The 24,351-nt window shown below is 41.9% G+C and overlaps 1 pseudogene; it reads right to left on the bottom strand.

Moving 5' to 3' along the window:
- Positions 1-1,989: 1,989 nt before the first annotated feature.
- On the bottom strand, positions 1,990-3,922 carry LOC139350059 (piggyBac transposable element-derived protein 4-like; annotated as a pseudogene).
- Positions 3,923-24,351: the final 20,429 nt, after the last annotated feature.

Below are 24,351 nucleotides of genomic sequence, written 5' to 3'. Positions count from 1 at the left end.
AGCCTGATTTCCATTTCCTGTCTGTTCATAATTATAATTGTAATGTCATGTATTCTGTGATGTCTAAATTATTTTTTTAAATTAATGAATGCAACAAATTATATTATTGAATCTTGATTAAAGCAGTTTCACTCTATTTGGTCATCATTATCTGCTAACATTTAAAAATATAACATGTTAATATGGTTGTTAAAACATGAAATAATTTATTTAGCTTTGATATCATCAGAAGGTATGCTGTTGAATAGATACTAAAGGTGTTCTGCTGAAAGAAAACATCTGTGCTAAAAAAAAAAAAAAGCTTCCCCTGTTTTGCGGGTTTAGGGATATTTTTTTCAGCAGGCCAGTCTTCCAGGAAATTAGCAGAAAGTGCACTTTATGTTAAGGATGTTTTTTTTTTCGGCAGAACACCTGCAGGATTTGTAAAATGTAGCCAAATGTATCTGTTCAGGAGGAAACACTGCACCGATTCTTGTAACAAAGCATCTTAATAGCCCACTGATACACGTAGGCCGAAAGGTAAGTTTCTGCAGTAATTTGTGTGGTGCAGTGTTACGCAGGAACAGAAAAATTATGACAGGGGTTTAGATGATATCTTTGGGTAAATAACGTTAGGTTTTAAGCAAGGGATAGACGATAAACTCTGATTTCCTTGAACCGAGTCAGACTGATGCATGTGCGTTAATACAGTATTAGATGACTCTTCGCCTATATGGACTAATCTGATTTCAACACAAAATACCAAAAAAATCTTAGATTAGGGTAATGTGCTATGTGGAAATGTAGGATAGCCTGCTATCAATAGTTTACGGATTTAGTGGGACATGAACGGGAGACTCGAGGCTCGTAAATGACCGGACATCATTGGAACGCATTATTTAAAAAACACGTATGTCCAATGGCACTCACAACAACGCACGTAAATCCGATTAAAATACTAAACGGGTTGCTATTTTTTTTGCAGTGTCAGATTTAAAGAAAAACTAACGCATTTTATCCTGAGGACAAAAACATGCCACCTTCCCAAAAACTGCTGTAAAAATATTATATATTCATATTTTTTTCTACTTTAAACAATTCAATCTTTTAAACTACTTCAGCCTGAAATATACATATCAAATATTAATTACATTTTGGGGATTTTAACCCTTTAAATGCCAGTATGTTTACATACTTCCACTGTTTTTTTTTTTCGAAAGAAAACAACAAAACTAAAATAATTTCCATAAAATACATTTCAAGGAGTATTAGATAATTGTTATTACTAGGCCCTGAGATGGGTCAATGATTGGCAGCAACATTGATTTTGATGCATTGTTATTTTTTTTGCAGTATCAGATTGAGAGAAAAACTAACGCATTTTATCCTGAAGACAAAAACGTGCCACCTTCCCAAAAACTGCTGTAAAAATATTATATATTCAGATTTTTTTCCACTTTAAATGATTCAATCTTTTAAAACTACTTCAGCCTGAAATATACATTTCAAATATTAATTATATTTTGGGGATTTTAACCCTTCAAATGTCAATATGTTTACATATTTCTAGTTTCTTTATTGAGAAAAAAAAAAACAACAATACAAACAACAATACTGAGTGTGTACAAGATTAGTTTGAACCAGAAGAAAATTTATTTGAGAAAGATGATCATTGAATGATAAATACTGAAAGACAAACATTGACTGATAAACACTGAAAGATGAACACTGAATGATTAACACTGAAAGATGAACACTGAATGATAAACACTGAAAGATGAACACCGAATGATAAACACAGAAAGATGAACATTGAATGATGAACATTGAAAGAGAAATGTGGAACATTTATGTATGTGGTTGGGGATGGGGAGAGGCTGAGATGAGGAGATGGCAAAAGAGAGAGAGGGCAAGTGAGAGAGAGGGTGAGAGAGAGGGTGAGAGAGAGAGAGAGGGCGAGAGAGAGAGAGAGAAAGAGAGAGCATATCTATCAGGGTGTGAGAGTCCAGCTCAGGTGGAGCAGAGGCTGCAGATGGAGAGACTGTGGTCTTTGCACATGAACTTGCCACATTTGCAGCAGGTGCTGCAAACTCTCCTCCTCCTTTTTCTCTCTGTGCAAAAGTCACACTGCCCCCTGCTCTTAGACTTGCTCATGGGAGAAGGGCCTGCAGCAGCACTCTGCAGATCTGCAACGATTCCTGCAGCGGCTGATGAGCGGGGAAGATGCTCTCTCTTCATGATGTGTGGGCGCACCAGCATTTCTCCCACCTCTTCAATGAAGAGCCTCCTCCTGTGCGGTTTCTGCTGCTGCCAGGATGGCTCAACTGATGTCCACAGGACATAGGCGTTGTAGTGAGAAATGTCAACGAGGTTGTGGAAAAGGGCCAGTGGCCACCGATTTGTTCTCCTCCTGCAGGAGTAGGTGCCAACAACCTAACAAACAAACAAACCCCAAAACATAAAACAAGACAATATGAATAAATGATCCAAGTATTCTTTCTCATGATACACATATTATTTATTCTATATGAAAATGCTCACTTGAAAAAAAATCTACATGTATTTTAGACAAGATCAACAATAATACAATAACAATTATAGAGTAACAATAAATAAATGTGTGCATAACTGCGCATAAATGCGTAATAGCTCCTACCTTATCAAGGTTGTCGACACTTCCTTTGCATTTGTTGTAGTCTTTGATCATGATGGGCTTTCTTTTCATTTCATCACTGATGTCTGGACTGCAGTATTTTGTGCTGAGGAGCAGCACATTCCTGCCCCGTCGAGGGATGTAAGAGACCAGTGTGTGGGTCCTCGTAAAAGCAAAGGTGGAGGAGAAGACCGCTCTTGCTTTTGTCTGGAGCAAATGAGGGGGAAGCTCAGGCTTGTTTTGCCGAATTGTGCCAACCAGAGCCAGCTTCCTCCTGAGCAGCTCCTCTGCCAGTGTGAAAGACGTGAAAAAATTATCACAGGTAATGATGTGTCACTGGAGCCCCTCTGTCATCTCCAGGACCACCCTCATCCCCTGGTTGACTTCAGCAGGATTGCCAGCTGCTTTGCCTGTGTACACCTGCAGTCTCCAGGCGTAGGATGTTTTGACATCACAGGTTGCCCAGATCTTTATGCCATATTTGGCTGGCTTTTTCGGCATGTACTGCCTGAAGCTGCACCTGCCTCTGAAGGGGACGAGCTGTTCATCCACGCAGATGTCTCTGTCTGGGCTGAAGAGCATCGGCAGGCGATGCGTCCACATTTCCCAGACTTTGCGGAAGGCAGCCAGCTTGTCATCACGGCGTCGCGGCCGGGATAACTTGTCGTCGAACCACAGTGTTCGGCTGATGTCGTGAAATCTCTTGTGGGACATTGTAGCCCGGAAAATGCTTCCTGACTTTTCACTCCAGAGGCTGAGGGTTGATTCATTTTTTGACCGGTAAACACCGGCCAAAATGAGCAGCCCTACATAAGCCTGCAGTTCTTCTTTGTCCATATCTCGCCATTCTGCAATTGAGCGTCTCCCATGCAGATTCGTCATGGCCAAAATGTGCTGCAGGATTTCATCTGTCAGCAGCAGTGCAAAGCTGGAGGCCGGGTCAGTGATTCGGGCAGCAGCATAGTGTGTCGGTCCTGGGATCAAACCTGGGATGTAGCGGCATGTTTCGGCGTTTGTGGGAGACCAAATAATTTTGCCGTTCTTTGAAGCCCATCCCGCTGCTGCTTCATCCATCTCTCCTCCGCTCTCATCTTCAGCTGAGTCTTCAGATGAGTTGGACTCCAGCTGGTCAGTTTCAACCTCTGAGGCCTCCTCCATGTCAGCCTCGGAATCCCCAGAGGTGGATGAGGAGCCATCCTCGCACTCAGAGTGCATGATTACATCCAGAGCCTCCTGTGTGCTGTAAAGTCTTTCCATCGCCAAAATGACCACACCCGTACTACTACTCATATTTATAACCATGGCTGCATTGCACCTGCATAAACAACCCGAGCGAAAACCAAAACAAGCTACTCATCATTTTATTATTGTAGAATAAGTTTCTAACGCCAGGTGTGGCCTTCAAAGAGAAAAGACTTGTTGCACGCACACACACAGACACACACACACAGACACAGACACACACACACACACACACACACACACACACACACACACACACACACACACACTTTTCTTACACACACACACACCATTATCCAACATCAAAGCGACACACACTTATCATTTCAGTGGCAAAGCACGCTCACAGAAAACAGTAAAAAGTGTGAAATTTTGCTGCATGCTTTGAAGGGGTTAAAAGTAGCACAACCTGGTGGACAAATATAAAAATTTTAAATTTAAAGATAGTAGACCAAAATGAAATCCTAACATATAGGAATGCATTAGTTTATGTTAAGATAAATGTGGGATCAAAAAAGGCATTTTCAATGGTTTTCAATGGGGCATTTTTTTGTCCCTAGGATAAAATGTGTCGGTTTTTGTGTAGCTTAGCCATTTTAGGCTAATTTAAGAAACTGAGATGAAAATTCTAAAATGTTTTAAAAATGAATATCCTTTGGCATATTCATGGCTATATTCCTTCAACACAGCCAAAATGGCTTGAAAGTAAAAAACCAAATGGCCACAAAATGTCCCCAGTATCTTTTAAGGGTTAATGTGTTATTTGACATGCTAATGTTAGCATGCTAATGCTAACATGCTAACATAGGTTAAAATGATTGGTAAAGGCATTCTAATGGTGTTTCAGACCTTTTCAGTGTGTTTTTTGACATGCTAATGTCAGCTTAGCATTGTCACTGATAGGCACGCGCACGGCCTGGCGTTTGGCACACGGCCGGCGTTTGCGCACTGTATCACTCTCCAAATTTCCCGCCGAGGGGAATTTGTCTAGTTAGTGATACAGTGCTTCACACTAAACCACTATTGTTCTTCTGCGTGTTTCTTCTTCTTCTTTTTCTTCTTCCGTACAAATTTTGATTCGCTACTAGTCCTACAGTTTTGAGAGCACCCAGGCGAATGATATATCAAAACGTGTGGCTCGATCGGACTCGGTGTGCTATTATTTTTCTCTACAGAATACGCAAAAATAATACGCAAATACGAAAAAATCCCATAAGAAATGAATGGGACGAGCCGAAAAATTCGACAAAATCTCCCCCTTTTTCAAAGGGCTACTGCTCCGGCATACTTTCACCTAGAGATGCCGTTCCAACTTTAAAACGTAGACACAAGTCTCATCTATAGGTGTATTAAGTCTCGTTTTGATAGGTCGTATAGTTTTTGAGCAGTCGCCGTTCAATGACTGTGAGCGTTTTGGGAGAAATTGTGAGTTTATAATGGGTGTGTATTGCACGGAATGTTCGCGCTAGAGTGGAGGGGATTAAATGCCAGAGTGGAGAGAAGCTCTGAAAATCGTCTGAAACTTTCGCGTTTCCATGCTCCTCCAAAGCACAAATTTCATTCTAGGCATGTGAAAATTTCCAGAGTTGTAGTGCCGCTTGCGCTGATTCTCACGATGTTCCTGGCTAAGTGATAGGACTTACGTTTTTTGAGTTCTCAGCCCCTGAGCGAGGAGAGCGCCTCTGACCTCGCCCATAAGGTCCAATACAAATGAAAAACGGAAGAGACCAAAGCCAGCCATTTTTTAACTCGCTGTAAAATTTGTATTTTTGAGCCCAGCGAAAAAAGAAAGTGATCAGCTTGTACAGCAAAGCCTTGTGGCTCTCACGGTGAAAAACTTTCGGCAATAGGACTTTCAGTGTCGGTGTGAGAAGCGTTTGTTCGGAGGGTGCGCAGAGGCCAAATTCAGACGTTTCTCAGACTCTCCCAGAGCCAAAGTGGCTCGTCACCATGGTGACCGGTGGCCTGATCTGAAGTTGCCGTGGCAACCTCTGAGCTGAGTGCCTCTCCCATACACACACATATGTAGCTTTAGCTGCAGCTGTGCAGGTGATTCAAATGAGCAGCTCCTCATTAAGCTCTGTAGTGATGTTGGCCTGTTAGCATTAGCCACAATGCTAACATGCTAATGCTAACATGAGGTCCTATGAACTTGTTGGTGCATGGAGATATACCTGTTGATGTCGGGTTGTTGTGCTAACATGCTAATGTTAGCATGCTAATGCTAAAATGCTAACTTAGGCTAAAATTAATGTTGAAGGCGTTCTAATGATGGTTCAGAGGTTTTTAATGTGTTATTTGACATGCTAATGTTAGCATGCTAATGCTAACATGCTAACATAGGCTAAAATGATTGGGAAAGGCATTCTAATGGTGTTTGAGACCTTTTCATTGTGTTATTTCACATGCTAATGCTAGCTTCGCGTTTTGTTTTTAGTACTGGACACTGACCTCTGTCAGCAACACGGCCCGGCGTTTGCGCACTGTATCACTCTCCAAATTTCCCGCGGAGGGGAATTTGTCTAGCTAGTGATACAGTGCTTTTGCCCTGAACACAGCAGGGGCTTTGCCCCTGCTGTGTTCAGTGCAAAGCACTGAACCACTATTGTTCTTCTGTGCGCTTCTTCTTCTTCTTCTTATTATTCATCTTCCGTACTTTTTTCGGTTCGCTACTAGTCTAAAACGATAGCGAGCACCCAGGCGAATTATATATCAAAACGTGCGGCTTGATCGGGAATCGATGGCTATTATTTTTCTCTACAGAATACGCGTTTTTCGCGTCGTAAGACGCAAAAAACGCACGAAAAAATCCCATTCAAAGTAAATGGGAGACGGCGAAAAATGCGAAAAAATCTTCCCCTTTTTCAAAGGGCTACTGCTCGGGCATACTTTTACCTAGAGACGCCGTTCCAACTTTAAAACGTAGACACAAGTCTAGTCTATGGGTGTAGTAATTCTCGTTTTGATAGGTCGTATAGTTTTTGAGCAGTCGCAGTTCAATGACTGTGAGCGTTTTGGGAGAAATTCTGAGTTTATAATGGGTGTGTATTGCACGGAATGTTCGCGCTAGAGTGGAGGGGATTAACTGCCAGAGTGGAGAGAAGCACTGAAAATTGTGTGAAACTTTTGTCTTTCCACGCTCCTCCAAAGCACAAATTTCGCTCTACATGCGCAAAACTTTCCAAGGTTGTAGTGCCGCTTGCGCTGATTCTCACGATGTGCCTGGCTAAGTGACAGGACTTACGGTTTTTGAGTTCTCAGCCTCTGAGCGAGGAGAGCGCCTCTGACCTCGCCCATAAGGTCCAATACAAATGAAAAATGGGAGAGACAGAAACCAGCCGTTTTTTAACTCGCTCTAAAATCCGCATTTTTCAGCCCAGCGAAAAAAGAAAGTGATCAGAGTGTACAGCAAAGCCTTGTGGCTCTCATGGTGAAGAAATTTCGGCAATAGGAGTTTCGGTGTCGGCGTGAGAAGCGTTTGTTCGGAGGGTGCGCAGAGGCCAAATTCAGACGTTTCTCAGACTCTCGCAGACCCGCAGGTGGCCTGATCTCAAGTTGCCGTGGCAACCTCTGAGCCTAATTGCCTCTCCCACACACACACATATGTAGCTTTAGCTGCAGCTGTGCAGCTCAGTCAAATGATCAGTTCTCCATTAAGCTCTATGGTGACATGCTAACCAGCCACAGCCAAGCTACCTACTGGTGAGTTGTATGTGTTAGTGATGTAATGAGTGATGTTGGCCTGTTAGCGTTAGCCACAATGCTAACATGCTAATGCTAACATGAGGTCCTATGAATTTGTTGGTGCCTGGAGGTATACCTGTTGATGTCGGGTTGGTGTGCTAACATGCTAATGTTAGCATGCTAATGCTAATATGCTAACTTAGGCTAAAATGAATCTTGAAGGCGTTCTAATGATGGTTCAGAGGTTTTTAATGTGTTATTTGACATGCTAATTTAGCATGCTAATGCTAACATGCTAACATATGTTAAAATGATTGGTAAAGGCATTCTAAGGGTGTTTCAGACCTTTTCAATGTGTTTTTTGACATGCTAATGTCAGCTTAGCATTGTCGCCGATGCTGAAATGGGGTCCTATGAACGGGTTTGACTTGTGATATCGGGTTGCTGTGCTAATATGATGGCACTAGGCATGCGCACGGCCCGGCGTTTGCCACACGGCCTGGCGTTTGCCACACGGCCCGGCGTTTGCGCACTGTATCACTCTCCAAATTTCCCGCCGAGGGGAATTTGTCTAGTTATTTTTCATCTTCTGTTCTTTTTTCGGTTCACTACTAGTCAAAAACGATAGGGAGCACCCAGGCGAATGATATATCCAAACGTGCGGCTTGGTCTGCTATTATTTTTCTTGGCAAAATACGCAAAACGTCGTCCCCACTGCAACCGCTGCATTTATAATGGGTGTGTATTGCACGGAATGTTCGTGCTAGAGTGGAGGGGATTAACTGCCAGAGTGGAGAGACGCTCTGAAAATTGTCTGAAACTTTTTCTTTCCACGCTCCTCCAAAGCACAAATTTCACTCTACGTGTTTGGAATTTTCCCGAGTTGTAGTGCCGCTTGTGCTGATTCTCACGATGTGCCTGGCTAAGCGATAGGACTTACGGTTTTTGAATTGTGAGCCTCTGAGCGAGGAGAGTACCTCTGACCTCGCCCATAAGGTCCAATACAAATCAAAAACAGGAGAGTCAGAAGTCAGACATTTTTTTAACTCGCTGTAAAATCCGCTTTTTTGACCCCAGCGAAAAAAGAAAGTGATCAGCGTGAAGAGCAAAGCCTTGTAGCTCTGATGGTGAAGAAATTTCAGCAAAAGGAGTTTCGGTCGTTGCGTGAGAAGCGTTTGTTCGAGGGGTGCGCAGGAGCCAAATTCAGACGTTTCTCAGACTCTCCCAGAGCCAAAGTGGCTCGTCACCATGGCGACCGCTGGAGATTATAATGGGTGTGTATTGCATGGAATGTTCGTTTCAGAGTGGAGGCAGACCCATAAGTGTCTGCTGCCCTAATAGCAGGTGTGTGTGCCCCTGTGTCTAAGTGGATGACATCATGGATCAGGCCACCTCAAGTTAACATGGCAACCTCTGAGCCTCAGTACTTCTGTGAGCACTACTCACATGTGTGTACCCACATACACACATATATGTAGCTTCAGCTGCAGCTGTGCAGCTCAGTCAAATGAGCAGCTCTTCATTAAGCTCTGTAGTGTCATGCTAACCAGCCACAGCCAAGCCTACTACTGGTGAGTTGTATATGTTAGTAGGGTAATGAGTGATGTTGGCCTGTTAGCATAAGCCACAATGCTAACATGCTAATGCTAACATGAGGTCCTATGAACTTGTTGGTGTGTGGAGGTTTGACTAGTGATGTCGGGTTGTTGTGCTAACATGCTAATGTTAGCATGCTAATGTTAACATGCTAACTTAGGCGAAAATGATTGTTGGAGGCATTCTAATGGGGGTTCAGAGGTTTTTAATGTGTTTTTTGACATGCTAATGTTAGCATGCTAATGCTAACATGCTAACATGCGTTAAAATGATGGGGAAAGGCATTCTAATGGCATTTGAGACCTTCTCAATGTGTTTTCTGACATGCTAATGTCAGCTAAGCATTGTCGCCGATGCTGAAATTGGGTCCTATGAACGGGTTTGACTTTGATATCGGGCTGCCGTGCTAATAGCCATGCGCACAGCCCGGCGTTTGCCACACGGCCTGGCGTTTGCGCACTGTATCACTCTCCAAATTTCCCGCCGAGGGGAATTTGTCTAGTTCCTATTATTATTCCTCTTCCGTGTCAAATTTCGATTCGCTTTAGAGTTTTGGGAGCACCCAGGCGAATGATATATCAAAACGTGCATCTCAATTGGGATCGCTGTGCTATTATTTTTCTCTACAGAATATGCGTTTTTCACATTGTAAGACGCGAAAAACGCATGAAAAAATCCCATAAGAAATGAATGGGACGAGCCGAAAAAGGCGAAAAAATCTTCCCCTTTTTCAACGGGCTACTGCTCCGGCATACGTTCGCCTAGAGACGCTGTTCCAACTTTAAAACGTAGACACAAGTCTCGTCTATTGATGTTGTAATTCTCGTTTCGATAGGTTGTATAGTTTTTGAGCAGTCGCCGTTCGATGACTGTGAGTGTTTTGGGAGAAATTGTGAGTTTATAATGGGTGTGTATTGCACGGAATGTTCGCGCTAGAGTGGAGGGGATTAACTGCCAGAGTGGAGAGAAGCACTGAAAATTGGCTGAAACTTTCGCCTTTCCACGCTCCTCCAAAGCACAAATTTCGCTTTAGGCGCGTGAAAATTTCCAGAGTTGTAGTGCCGCTTGCGCTGATTCTCACAATGTGCCTGGCTAAGCGATAGGAATTACGGTTTTTGAGTTCTCAGCCTCTGAGCGAGGAGAGCGCCTCTCACTGCATGAAAAACCACATTTTCGACCCGTAAATCCCCACGAATTTCGTTGATTTTCGGCGATTTACGGCAAGTTTACGGGGAACTTCGCCGGCTCCGAAAAATTGTCGGAAACGAACCATTGGTCGGCGGGGGGCGTGGTTAATCGCGCCTTCGCGAAGGTGCGAATAGCTCTAATTAGCACATGAATGCTACCGACGTTGATCTACTCAGGCTGGCCTGCTGACTTCACAAACAACCATTGGATGATTCCACAGGCATTTTAAAAGGAAACCATCATGTGATTGGATAGCAATTCCAATCACATGAGTGAGTGATCATGTGATTGGATGACAACTCTGCTGCTATTGGTCATCTGTGCGCCACAAATAATAATAATAATAATAAATACATATTAAATTCATATATTACATAATAAGTTAATATATAAAAAATAGTTATTATATTGTTATATTTCTGTATATATAAATGACATATATATTTTATTTGATTGATGATTCATTGATTTATTTGGCGATCCACCTTCTACACTACCACACAGTAGAACACAAAGAACACAGTTGACAGAAACATTTTGAAAAAAAGTCTTTAATGAAATCGTGACACACACATTAACAAGGATCAACCAAGTAAAATCAGTGACTACTGGGGAAAAAAAAGCAAGGAAATGTGCAGAGGGGTTCACTGATAAGAGTCTCTGGGTTGGGCCATGCCACTCGTCCATGGTGCATGAAAAAGAGTCTAAGGCCTTTGGAAATGCTTCTTTGCTGCCTCTGGGTCATACTGAGTTGGCGCCTGTCGCTTTGAAGGGGACTCCATGCGAAGCCTCTTGCGGTGTGTCGCCACATACTTTGGGTCGCTCTCCAGCCGATCTTGCAGTGTCTGGCAGAGTTTGTAGAGCTAGGACACTCCTTCTTGCTTCCAGCAGCTGTAAATACAGGTGTTAATATAATATTAGTACTGCTAAGAAACAATAACACATGATAACATATGTGAGCATATTTGTCAAAAACAATGCAGCTAATAAATAAAATTCAGCCCATTTTTACATTGTTATGAAAATAAAGTGGCATTCATGGGACTCTTACCCGCTTCCTTCTTTGTCTGCTGCGAGCTGAAATCTTCACAGCTGCTGCCTGAACTGAAAGAGCTGGATGGGCAGACCTGAAGCTCCTCCACACCATCTCATAATATGTCTTACAGGCCGCTGGAAGAAAATATATATTGGTTTGAAATAATTAAGGCAGGCTCCAGTAAAAACAACAACAAGAAACAACAGAAAGGGTTTAAAAGACTGCTGTCCACACCATCCATGTCTGGACTCCCAGTTAGTCGCCATCAAATATGACGTCACCATTTTGTTGTGGGGCGAGTTTAGTCTGTAAAACGCAAAAAGTACAAACGGGTCATGCAACGTTTACGTTTACTTATATTCTGCAGAATATTTCCTGTGCATTTTATTAACTTACCCCTGCTCAGGTTCATATCGTCTGTCGTGTCCGTCACTATTGTGCAGACGTTGCACCTTTTCCTTTAAAATACAAAATACATTGTAATGTTAAATGCAACGTGAACAATTACCAAACGTTCGGAACGTAGTGCAATAAGAATAATAACGGTTTGGCGCCCTAAAAACTGCACAATGTGGTACTAAATGCTAATGTTACGTACGTAACCTACACACCCGTCTCTTCGTCTCCGCAGCTGCAGTTCGGTCGAGGCTGCTCCTCCAGAGCGAGCAGTCTGGCTTTTGTCACGGTCATTCTCCTTGCCAAATGCGCCATCAGCTGCTTTAGCAGCCGAGACAATCCACTAAGGAGGCTTAGCAGTTTCTTCTCTAAATTGTTTGGACTTTCTGGATATGGTCGCTCCGCAGCCAGGCCGTCCACTCGTCGCAGAGGAGTGCCTTCTGGGATGAACTGAAGACGACGTCTGGCCATTGTATGAACAGAGTTAAAGTTTAGCAGGACCCGAAACGTAACTGTTGTAATCCAAGCTCGAGTCGCGTTCACAGACGTGCCGAGGTCGTTTTCTGCAGACGTCATTGCGTCAGAGGAGGCGTCCAATCATATGCGAGGTCGCGCTCTCGGAATTTCTCGCGAGACCATTTTTGTTGCGTAGAATGAAAAACATGCTGTGATTTTGTAAGGTACTTTGATTTTCTATTTTTGTACCTGAATATTTTATAAAACATGTAAACTTCTTTAAAGTGACATCATCGAAAATAAAAAAAAAAAGAAAAGTTACTTTGGTGTATTCCCTTTTTATTCCTACTTAAAGAATCATCAGTGGACTTACTCTGCTGGAATTTTGCAAGCTAATCACACAAGCATTGTTCATCTGGTGTTGTGGTGGGAAAATGCGAAAAATTGTGACCAGTGTCCAAGAACTGTAGATGCTTTAATTTTCAGAATTTTGATTTAGCAATTTAAGTGGAAAATTAAAGACCTTTGAGAGTCAGGACACTTATCCTGTATGTAACCTATAAAATTATTTAAACACACTTTTAAATCCTCATGAAAAGGCACAGAACACACACACACACACACACACACACACACACAAAATCCCAATTTGCATTTGTATAGCTTTGCAGCATTTACATTTGCATTTTAACACCTCATGGTCACAGTGGCTGAGAGAGAACTTCCACGGCAATTTACAGTGACGGAAATTGACGGAAATGTGACTTTTCATCCAGTGTCTGACCTCGCCCATAAGGTCCAATACAAATCAAAAACTGGAGAAACAGAAACAAGCCATTTTTTAACTCGCTGTAAAATCCGCATTTTTGAGGCCAGCGGAAAAAGAAAGTGATTAGCTTGTAGAGCAAAGCCTTGTGGCTCTCACGGTGAAAAAATTTCGGTAATAGGGCTTTCGGTGTTGGCGTGAGAAGCGTTTGTTCAAGGGGTGCGCGGAGGCCAAATTCAGACGTTTCTCTATCTGCTCCTCATTAACTCCAATGCAAAGCATGTGTCTGCACCTGTGTCTGAGTGGGTGACATCATTGATCAGACCACCTCAAGTTGCCGTGGCAACCTCTGAGCCTCAGTACTTCTCTGAGCACTCCTCTCCCACACACACATACACACACACACATATGTAGCTTTAGCTGCAGCTATGCAGTGGCCTGACAATGAGCCACAGCCTAGCCTACTACTAGTGAGTTGTAAATGTTAGTGAGGTATTGGATGATGTTGCCCTGTTAGCATTAGCCACAATGCTAACATGCTAAAGCTAAAATGCTAACCTTGGCTAAAATTAATGTTCATTGCATTCTAATGATGGTTCAGAGGTTTTTAATGTGTTATTTGACATGCTAATGTTAGCCTAGCATGCTAATCCTAACATGCTAACCTTGGCTAAAATGATTCTTAAAGGCATTCTAAAGGTTGTTCAGATGTTTTTAATATGTTATATGACATGCTAATGTTAGTTTAGCATTAGCAGCTCTTATGACGTGCACCGGCAGTAGCCCCTGTGGCCCTTTCAAAATTTCCCAGGGGGAAATTGTCTAGTTTAAACATTTACCCCTAAAATTAGAAATAATTAACCATAGTAACATTACATTATTAGTATGTTTTTAAAGGCAGCTTGTCTTTTTCATATTCAAATGTAATTTTACATCATATATGATGTCATTTTACAGATCTTTCCCAATAAATGTAATGAAGAAATGTATATAAAATTACATTAATCCGTAGTTATTTCCACAAAATTGTAGGTTATTTAGCACGTGCGGTTAAGTTGATTTTATGTTTTTTAACCCCGGGTCGGGCCTTTCTGTGTGAAGTTTGCATGTTCTTCCCATGCATGCGTGGGTTCTCTCCGGGTACTCCGGCTTCCTCCCACAGACCAAAAACATGCTCATTAGGTTAATTGGTGACTCTAAAATTGCCCCTAGGTGTGAGTGTGTGTGTGTGTGTGTGTGTGTGTGTGTGTGTGTGCGTGAACAGGTATTTATCACGTTGTGGGGACAAAAATCTGTTTACACAGTCACATTGTGGGGACTGACCTCCCTTATGGTGACAAAATGCAGGTCCCCTTAAAGTAAATCATTAAATTTCAGGGTGCAGACTGAGGATAGGGTTACGGGTTAGGTAAAGTTAGGTTAGGTACAGGGTTAGGAATAGGCAGATAGTGGTAATGGTTAGGGTTAGGGTAAGGGTAAGGGTCCAGGAAATGAATGTAAGTCTATGTAATGTCCCCACAAGTGATATAAACACAATATGTGTGTGTGTGTGTGTGTGTGTGTGTGTGTGTGTGTGTGTGTGTGTGTGTGTGTGTGTGTGTGTGTGAATGGTTGTCTGTTTGTGCCCTGCAATTGGCTGGCGACCAGTCCAGGGTGTACCCTGCCTCTTGCCTGTTGACAGCCGAGATAGGCTCCGGCCCCCCCGCGACCCCGAAAGGGATAAGCGGCATAGAAAATGGATGGATGGATGGATTAAAAAAAGAAAAACTGATATATCACATGGTCATAAGTATTCAGACCCTTTGCTCAGTATTTAGTAGAAGCACCCTTTTGAGTTAATACAGCCATGAGTCTTTTTGGGAATGATGCAACAAGTTTTTCACACCTGGATTTGGGGATCCTTTGCCATTCCTCCTTGCAGATCCTCTCCAGTTCTGTCAGTTTGGATGGTGAACGTTGGTGGACAGCCATTTTAGGTCTCTCCAGAGATGCTCTATTGAGTTTAAGTCAGGGCTCTGGCTGGGCCATTCAAGAACAGTCACGGAGTTGTTCTGAAGCGACTCCGTTATTTTAGCTGTGTGCTTAGGGTCATTGTTTTGTTGGAAGGTGAACCTTGCAGTCTGAGGTCCTGAGCACTCTGGAGAAGATTTTTGTCCAGAATATCCCTGTACTTGGCCGCATTCATCTTTTCTTCGATTGCAACCAGTCCTCCTGTCCATACAGCTGAAAAACACCCCCACAGCATGATGCTGCCACCACCGTGCTTCACTGTTGGGACTGTATTGGACAGGTGATGAGCAGTGCCTGGTTTTCTCCACACATACTGCTTAGAATTAAGGCCAAAAAGTTCTATCTTGGTCTCATCAGACCAGAGAATCTTATTTCTCACCATCTTGGAGTCCTTCAGGTGTTTGTTTTTTTTTAGCAAACTCCATGCAGGCTTTCATGTGTCTTGTACTGAGGAGAGGCTTCCGTCGGGCCACTCTGCCATAAAGCCCCGACTGGTGGAGGGCTGCAGTGATGGTTGACTTTCTAGAACTTTCTCTCATCTCCCGACTGCATCTCTGGAGCTCAGCCACAGTGATCTTTGGGTTTCTTCTTTACCTCTCTCACCAAGGCTCTTCTCCCACGATTGCTCAGTTTGGCCGGACGGCCAGCTCTAGGAAGGGTTCTGGTCATCCCAAACGTCTTCCATTTAAGGATTATGGAGGCCACTGTGCTCTTAGGAACCCTAAGTGCAGCAGAATTTTTTTGTAACCTTGGCCAGATCTGTGCCTTGCCACAATTCTGTCTCTGAGCTCTTCAGGCAGTTCCTTTGACCTCATGATTCTCATTTTGCTCTGACATGCACTGTGAGCTGTAAGGTCTTATATAGACAGATGTGTGGCTTTCCTAATCAAGTCAAATCAGTATAATCAAACACAGCTGGACTCCAATGAAGGTAGAACCATCTCAAGGATGATCAGAAGAAATGGACAGTTCCTGAGTTAAATATATGAGTGTCACAGCAAAGAGTCTGACTACTTATGACCATGTGATATTTCAGTTTTTTCTTTTTTAATAATCTGCAAAAATGTCAACAGTTCTGTGTTTTTCTGTCAATATGGGGTGCTGTATGTACATTAATGAGGAAAAAAATGAACTTAAATGATTTTAGCAAATGGCTGCAATATAACAAAGAGTGAAACATTTAAGGGGGTCTGAATACTTTCCGTACCCACTGTACATGCAGTGTCTTATTCATGTACAGATATTAGTGCTCATTTTCAGGTTGTGGTAAGTGATAAATTGATGAAGTGCACATTAGGAACTGACCAAACTCTGTGTATCCAAAAACCCTTAACTTAGACTAAACTATGTAACATCAGTGGGGCTATTCTTGTAAATTAGTCATGGAAAGTTTACCGCTTTCTACGACTTTTTCATAAAATATTGCAACAACTTTTCCTCAGAATTGTTTTCATGCAAATTTAAAACTGTTGTGTGAAGTATTGCAACACACACACACACACACACACACACACACACACACACACACACACACACACGTGTATATGTATTTTATACATGTGTGTATATATATGTATTTATGTATTTTTTATTTATTTAATTGTTTTAATTAGAAACGCACGTCATTCACCTCATGCAATCAGACTAGGCAGATTCAAATTTCAAAGTTGGCGCCTATTTCCAGTTTGCTTCGTCCCGCTCATAACGACCAACCGACCAAGCAAGTGTCCGTCCAATCAGGTTAATAGTAGGCATGTCATGAGTGATGCGCGTGAAAGATTTGCCCTCATGGGCGCGTGATCTGTAAGGAGGATGTATGAAAGAAAGCCACAACGGACATGTCAACCAAACACCCCTTTGAGGTAAGTGTCCCAGATAACGCATGTGAACGATATCGTAATTCATTTTCATACCTGGAGTGGACAGCCTTGAAGCTAACGTTAGCGTCCCTTTGATAAATTGCTACCATCCCATAAGCTATTATTAACGGATAGCTATGGTTTTGTGACTAAGTGACTGATGGCAGCCGGGTCATTTATTTTACAGCTAAAGTATTAATTGTTAACGCTTGCTTTCGGGCAAAGCCTTTTCTAACATGGCCAGAGGTTAGTCCTAATTGGGTTCTCTGCTGATGTATATTCATAAAAGTTGTTATTTGTGATTTGAATGTGGTCCAACTGCGTATTGGATACTGCTTTATCCTCTTGTATCGGACTTTCGACGCGAAGGTAATTGTTTTCTCTGCTGTCTGTAGTTTCATTGTTTTGTGTTGGAAATGTCCTGTTCAAATGTTCAGAAGCAGCTGTAAGGTCATCGTAATAATGCTGTGTGTATGGAGTGGCGTTTTTAGTCATTTCCATGCATAAATCTATTACTTTGAAAAGAAATGCGTCTAGACTTGTAGAGGCGCATGGTTGTGGTGTAGCATGTTATGCTAATGTGTATTGTTAGCACTGGTTGCTAGTATAGTGCATTTACACACGTTATCCATGTCACACAGGAGCTGAAAGCTTGACTACGATATAGGGATGTAACAATTACTCGTGGGCCAGTTAAAAATTAGAATATGTCACGAGTTAAATTGGTGGTGGTGGTGGTTGTGGGGGGGGGTCTCTGTGATGAAACAGCTGATAGGCAAATTAGTTTGGGTGAAAACGCTTCCGGTGTGGTCCCAAAAGTGAAACTTAACCTACTGTACCTACCTCAGAAATGGAGAATTGCCTTAGTTTGTGCCTTACAGTCAGTTACTGTGTCTACCTCCTCAGGAATAGAAATTGTTTGGCAAGAAAATACAGTACAATGGATTTTTTTGTTGATTTTCCGTAACAGAAATTAGAAAAAATTAAAAAATCAGTCATCTTTCTGGAAAATAATTTTGTTAAAAGAAATCATGAAAAATCGTAATCGTGGACTAAAAATCATGAATCAAACTGAATCGTAACCTGAGTGAATCGTTACATCCCTACTATGATATGAACTACTTAGATAAATGACATATTGGAAGTAAAGAATTTTTGGTACATGTTAATTTGTGAGCTTTTATTAGCTTTGCACAGAGCCAGGCTGACTTTTTTCTCCTGTTTCCCCATATGTGTCTGAGAACTGCTTGTATTGATGTCATGCCTGTAAATAAGGAGACTTCGACATGGAGAAGGTAAGACCATATTTGCTGCTCTGTTAAACTTTTCGTTTTCACTTGAGCAAATGTTACTTTTAAGAATATAATGTTGATGGGAGTAATGTGCTGAGTGTAATCTCAAAAGAGAATATTTATCACTCTTTATATCTGCTCTTTTGTGTCTCTCTTAGTTAGGAAGTAAAGTGGCACATTGTTGGCTTTGATAGAAAACAGATACTCCTCGATGCTTCACCTTGCACAGCCAAAGTAAGTGTACACACACACACACACACACACACACACACACACACACACACACACACACAAGAGAAAACAAATTTTCGTCCCTCTCCAGTAACATCGGTTTGTTTTTGAGCAGGGCGATTATAACAAAAGTCAAAATCTCGATTAATTTAACTTTTAATCTTGATTATGATTAATGAACGTTTATCTCCACCCTTGATGAACAATTGTGTATTTTCAGTTTGTTTTGTATTTTACACTGCCCTCACACCTGGATATTTTGTGATATTTTCACACAGTGTCTTTTGGGAGAGAAAACAATGATGTTGGTGTGACACTGGTGTGACACTGTGGTTAAAGTCTAGTTGTGTTTAAGCACAAAACCCACTTGATTAAAGCTATAAAATATCATGGTTTGGGTTAACATGATCACTGTAGACAAGTTTTCAAATTCCTTAAATATATGCAACTTTTACTGTCATGGCAACAGCGAACACCATGACTGATATGAGCAAGATCAAGTCCATTAGAGTTTGATTATTTTTCGATTAATTGCTCAGCCCTAGTTTGTTGTAAGATTCTTTGTTACATTCTGTTTGAATATGGGTTGCTTGGTGCGTGGTATTAGTGTAATATTCCTCCATGTGCCCCTTTTTAACACATTCCCTCGAGGTCTCTGCATGGCCCTGGTTAGCTTGTAAAATACAATGGGTTCAGAAAATTTTAATTTTTAATATCAATCTAGACTCCATATCCCTTAATGACAAAGTGAAAACAGAATTTTAGAAATGTTTGCAAGTTTATTAAAAATGTAAAATATCACATTGTACTTTTTAGACCCTTAACTATAACACTTGAAATGAAGCTCAGGTTGCTTCCATTCTCTCAGTCATCTTTGAGTTGTTTCTACACCTTGATTGGAGCCCAGCTGTGGTAAATTCAATTGATTGGACATAATTTGGAAAGGCAGACACCTGTCTATATAAGGTCTCAGAGCTGACAATGCATATCAGAGCAAAAACCAAGCCATGAGGTGGAAGGAAATGCCTGCAGGGCTCAGAGACAGGATTGTGTCAAGGCACAGATCTGGGGAAGGCTACAAACAAATCTGCTACATTGAAGGTTCCCAAGAGCACAGTTGTCCCATAATTCTTAAATCAAAGAAGTTTGGAACAACTAGGGCTTCTCCTGGAGCTGGCCCCCCAGCACAACTGAGCAATTAGGGGTGAGGAGCCTTGGTAAGAGAGGTGTCCAAGAACCTGATGATCACTGTGTGGAGATGGGAGAAACTTCCAGAAGGTCAGCCATCACAGTAACAGTCCACCGATATGGGCTTTATGCCAGAATGGCCAGATAGAAGCCTCTCCTCAGTGATACACAGGAAAGATGGCTTAGAGTTTATCTCACAGTCAGTCATTGCCAGATCAGCTTGTTATGCATAATCAAGTTCAAGTTAACTTTATTGATACCCATAGGTAGATTTGTTCCGCAGCAAAACAGGAGAAGGCATCCCACACACCATACCTGTGACATTTGACATCTGGCACACTCCTTATTAATTTGACGTGAAAATTTTTGGAAATTTCTATCTCCATATATCAGTTCTTCCTCAGTCCAATCCTTGCCTTTGGTTTGTTTTGTTCTTTTGAACTTTGTTCCTTCCCAGCTTATCTGAGTTCTGTTGTATGGTTGTGCTTTATAAATTTAATTGCAAACTACAACTGCTTAGTAAGTTAAAGATGTGTTGCTGATTACAGCTTGAAGTGGTGATGAGGTCTTAAAATATTTTTAGAAGGTCTTTTGAAAAGGCATTGAAATTAACTTCAGGATTCCTGTAAATACTTTGGTAATGTATGATAAGAAAAAAACAACTCAAATTAGAAATGCTAATTTCAGTTCTCATGTTTGTCTGTAAAACGCCAATAGGTTCACATGGAATGTCTAAACAAATGTCAGTTTTTTCCCTAGATGGACAATCAGAGATATTTAAGGAGGCCCCAGCAGCCAAGCAAGTGAACAGACAGTTTGAAATGATCTGACAACAATTTTTCACACACAGTATGTATTGCCCAAATTAAATGTGTCTTAAAATGATTTTTACATTTGTTTCTTTTGCAAGAAATAGTTACAAAGTTTAATGGCCATGACCTAAGTCCAAATATCACTGTGCATCTTAATAAGCTGCTCCTGTGCTTGGCAATTGTGGAACAGAGTCCAGCTCCTACAGATGGAGCGGCCTCGAAATTCCCCTAATTTCATGCTGGGGCCCTGGCGGGTCCGTGACCGGTCCCTGCTCTGCAGTAGGCGGATTCGTGACTGTAATGAGATCCCCCGCGATGACGTCATCGGCGCGGGGCCAACTTGTAACGCCCCTAAGCTCCATTTGCGGAAACTACCTGCACTTGCTCGATCAGTCCACCAGGAGGAGCAGTCATTATTACCGTGTCAGCTTTGCTGAGTCGTTCATTAGATCTGCACATAGCCTCCACTGCTGTAAGAAAAACTGCTTGTTGAGTAGAGCACCCTGTGCAGTTTTTTAAATATAATTATGCTTAATCATCCACATTATTGTAGTGCTCGTTCACTAACTTCTTGGATCTGCTCATCTGCCCATCCTGCCTTTTCCTCCACATCTCTCTCCACCTTTGGAGAGGCTCCCAGTGCATCTCCGCGTGCCGAGTGATTTGTGCCCAGAAAATTAATCATGAATAACAGAAGTTGTGTGTCGCATTTTTCTAGCATTCTGAACTGCTAAACTGTTAAATGTTTAATACTCTGCCTGATTCGCGGAGCCACTCTGCTTTTCAGTTGGTGGGTTTCCTGTTTGTAGCGCATTTTAGATTTGCGGGTCACTATTTGATGCGGTTACCAGCAATACGCAGAGTCCTGTATGTGTGTGTACTGTATATTACTGGACAGAAATCATTTACAGTGCGCTGAAGAGGGAGGGACAGGAGGATGAAATGCCAATTTCAGCCTGTGATCTGTTAATGTCTGACTGAACAGCCTCATGGAAGTAATATTTTACAGTTCTACATATTTTAATCTAACGAAATTTGTTAAAACAAGTCACTTGGTGCTTTCAAAGCCATGTCATTGAGCTGAAAGGTTCCAGATTTCGTTCGCCTTCACAGGCGGCTGCGGAGCGCCGCAGACGGCTCGCACTGCACACTGCGATGTTCAACATCATAGGCTTAATATACCGTAGTTAATTATCACTGATCTTTTTCATCACTCTGTCTGTGTGACTGTCTGTGTCCTCCTCTCTGTGTCTCTGTCTCTTTTTTCAGACTGTTCACGCAATGAATATAAACAGTAACTATTAAAAAAAAGTTATAGTCGCGGGTAAACATAGTACTCAGAAGCGCACCAAGAATGCATTTTTTACGTCAGGCGTTGTGCACGTGTGTTTGATATTAATATTGTGCCGCTGCACCTCAAATAAATGTTTTTTTTTGGGAAACGGAAATGTTCAACATGACTTCATCATGTTAGACCAGGCAGACAGGTTCTTACTACAACATCAACTCTCCCTCCGCAGCCAGCGAGCCTCATCCCCCGCACGACACCTACATTCAATCATGAATAATCCTAATGGGCCAATCAGACCCATGAAAAAAAACAATGTTGTGGGGCATAAAGGGCCAATGGGCCGATGTAGATGGGCCAATCTACTTGTTTTTATTGGCCAATCAGTTAACACACACACATGAAAACGGCCAATAAACAGTGAAATCAGTATCATGACTATTTCTCAGATGATGATTTCTGTATCTATCTAATCCGTGGCATGCAATATTTCACCCCGATTTTGGATAAAGTATAAATCCAATTGTTTCATTGTTTCAGCTGTCGTGGCCAAATCTCTTGTTAACTTATTAAGCTCTTCCACACAGTGTGACATCTATTTTAATTATTAGAGAGCTGCTCTAATGGCCACTGATAGACAGTCCATCCTATTCTATAAACTGTTGGTGGTTTGTGAACTTCACTGCATTTGTGCATTTGAAGCGATTAACTCCCGGCACATTTCAGAGCTGAGTAAACCTGAATTTTCACTGACACATCGCGCATCATCACCACGGGCGTCATGATGTTCTCCTGTCTGTCACTCTGTCAGGCATGTGTAGTGTCGAGCCAGCCGCGCTGTTGGCTGAAAAGTCATTATTTGCATTACAGTGTATCCTTTGTTCTAACTCAATGGATGGTCGCCAGTCAAACAGGCTCCCAGCCCCCACTGTCCCACAGACTAGCTATGGCCAGTAAAATAGGTGGAGGGCTGAGGGGAGCGCGTACCTCCAGTAATTAAAAATCAATTTGTGCCACAGATATTAATATTGTGTCGCTGGCTACTTTATAGACTTCGCTAAATGTTTCCATTACACTTAATTACATTTATGGATAAGCCAACTTTCCCACCTCCCTCATGCATCAAAATGTATATTATCAGTCCAACCAGGAAATCTTGCGATCGCAAAAATTAGCGCATATTCAACCAATACTAATATGACTGTCTACTGGCCGCTTCCTGGTCTATTTTTGCCGAGAGCCGCGCGCCTGTTGCGGAAAACATTGGCGCGCACTGGAATCTCCAGATGACGCGCTCTGCTCCTGCAGCTCTGTCTCTGTTCCAGCGCATGTAAAGTAAAATTAAGTCATCATTTTTGTTGATAATTATCAAAAGCAAACTCTATGTAAACAGATGGAGCCTGTTTATTCTTGGAGTCACAGGCTGTTTTGTAAAGCTACATCACTTTTATGACTCAGGAATGATTTTGTAACTTTTTTTTCGAAGAAGAAGATAACATGCAGCAAAGGGCTGAAAGATGGAATCGAACCCATAGCTGCTGCAGAAAACTTCATACATGGGGCGGATGCTCTACCAACTGCGCCAAATCTCCACCACATAATTTCATAACTTTGAGTTGATGCTTCGTATTCTCAACTTAAAACTTGTTTTTTTTAAGATGGGAACTGAATCTTTTCGACTGTTTCTGTAATGTGAAGTATGGTTATTATCATATAGGAAGTGATTATATACAACTTTTTTACATGAGTTTGGTTTTTTTTATCGCAACAATCACAAAAACATTCATACAGTATATTGTAAGAGAAAAACTTAGGAATTTTCTGTTTGTAAATCGAAAAAATGCATTAAAACAGGCTGATGGAAACACCCATTTAAGACTTTTTTAAGACTTTGTGCGAGAAATATTTTTCTAAGTTGATCTAAATAATCAACGTAAAATAGTTGAGTAACTGTGACTGCCTAACTACAAATAAGCCTACTAAAGCAGATGAATGTAGTGGAGTAAAAATCTTTGCCCTTGAGATGTGTTCCTGTGAGGGACACGCCATCTCCTGGTGACACCCTGCAATTGAATGAAGAGGTGTGTTTATAGTGGATTCTGGGCACACCCCCAAGAGGAGGGGGGGACTGGTAGCTGGCTGGCAGCCGGCTGGGAGCCAGCTGGGAGCTGGATGGCCTCTGGCCTGGAGGGGAATTTCGAGGCTGCTGCATCTGTACTACACATTCATTGCATTGAGAAAAAGGCCTCAAAATTACTCTTATTGCAAATAACATGCAATAAGTAGATTCTGCTATTATATTTTACAAAAACCTATGTAATTATGTCAAATTTTAATCGCCATCCCATGGGGATAGGTTACTTTTTCACTGCAGTGAAAAAAGAATTCATACCATACATATGCAATGTTGACTTACCTTATGACTTTACACAGCTTTACATGATCAGGATTTTTGGGCCGATAGCTGATCAGTGAGTTTAAATAAACTGATAATGGATCATGATCTCATCGCGTGAGGTAGCAATATGTCTATATCAAAGTATGCCAGCAAACATTGAAAGGCAAGTCGGCCAGCACCATAAATTCCATAAGCTTCCTTGTACCACCCCTTGCCTTCTCACTGTCACGCCTACACGGATGGGCACTGTCTAAAGATGTTTGCTTTAACATCCGTT

The sequence above is a fragment of the Chaetodon trifascialis genome, chromosome 21 (genome assembly GCF_039877785.1).
Source record: "Chaetodon trifascialis isolate fChaTrf1 chromosome 21, fChaTrf1.hap1, whole genome shotgun sequence".
In the NCBI taxonomy this organism is placed as follows: Eukaryota; Metazoa; Chordata; class Actinopteri; order Chaetodontiformes; family Chaetodontidae; genus Chaetodon; species Chaetodon trifascialis.
Note: the sequence above shows the minus strand (reverse complement) of the source record. Positions and strands in the feature narration are given on the sequence as shown.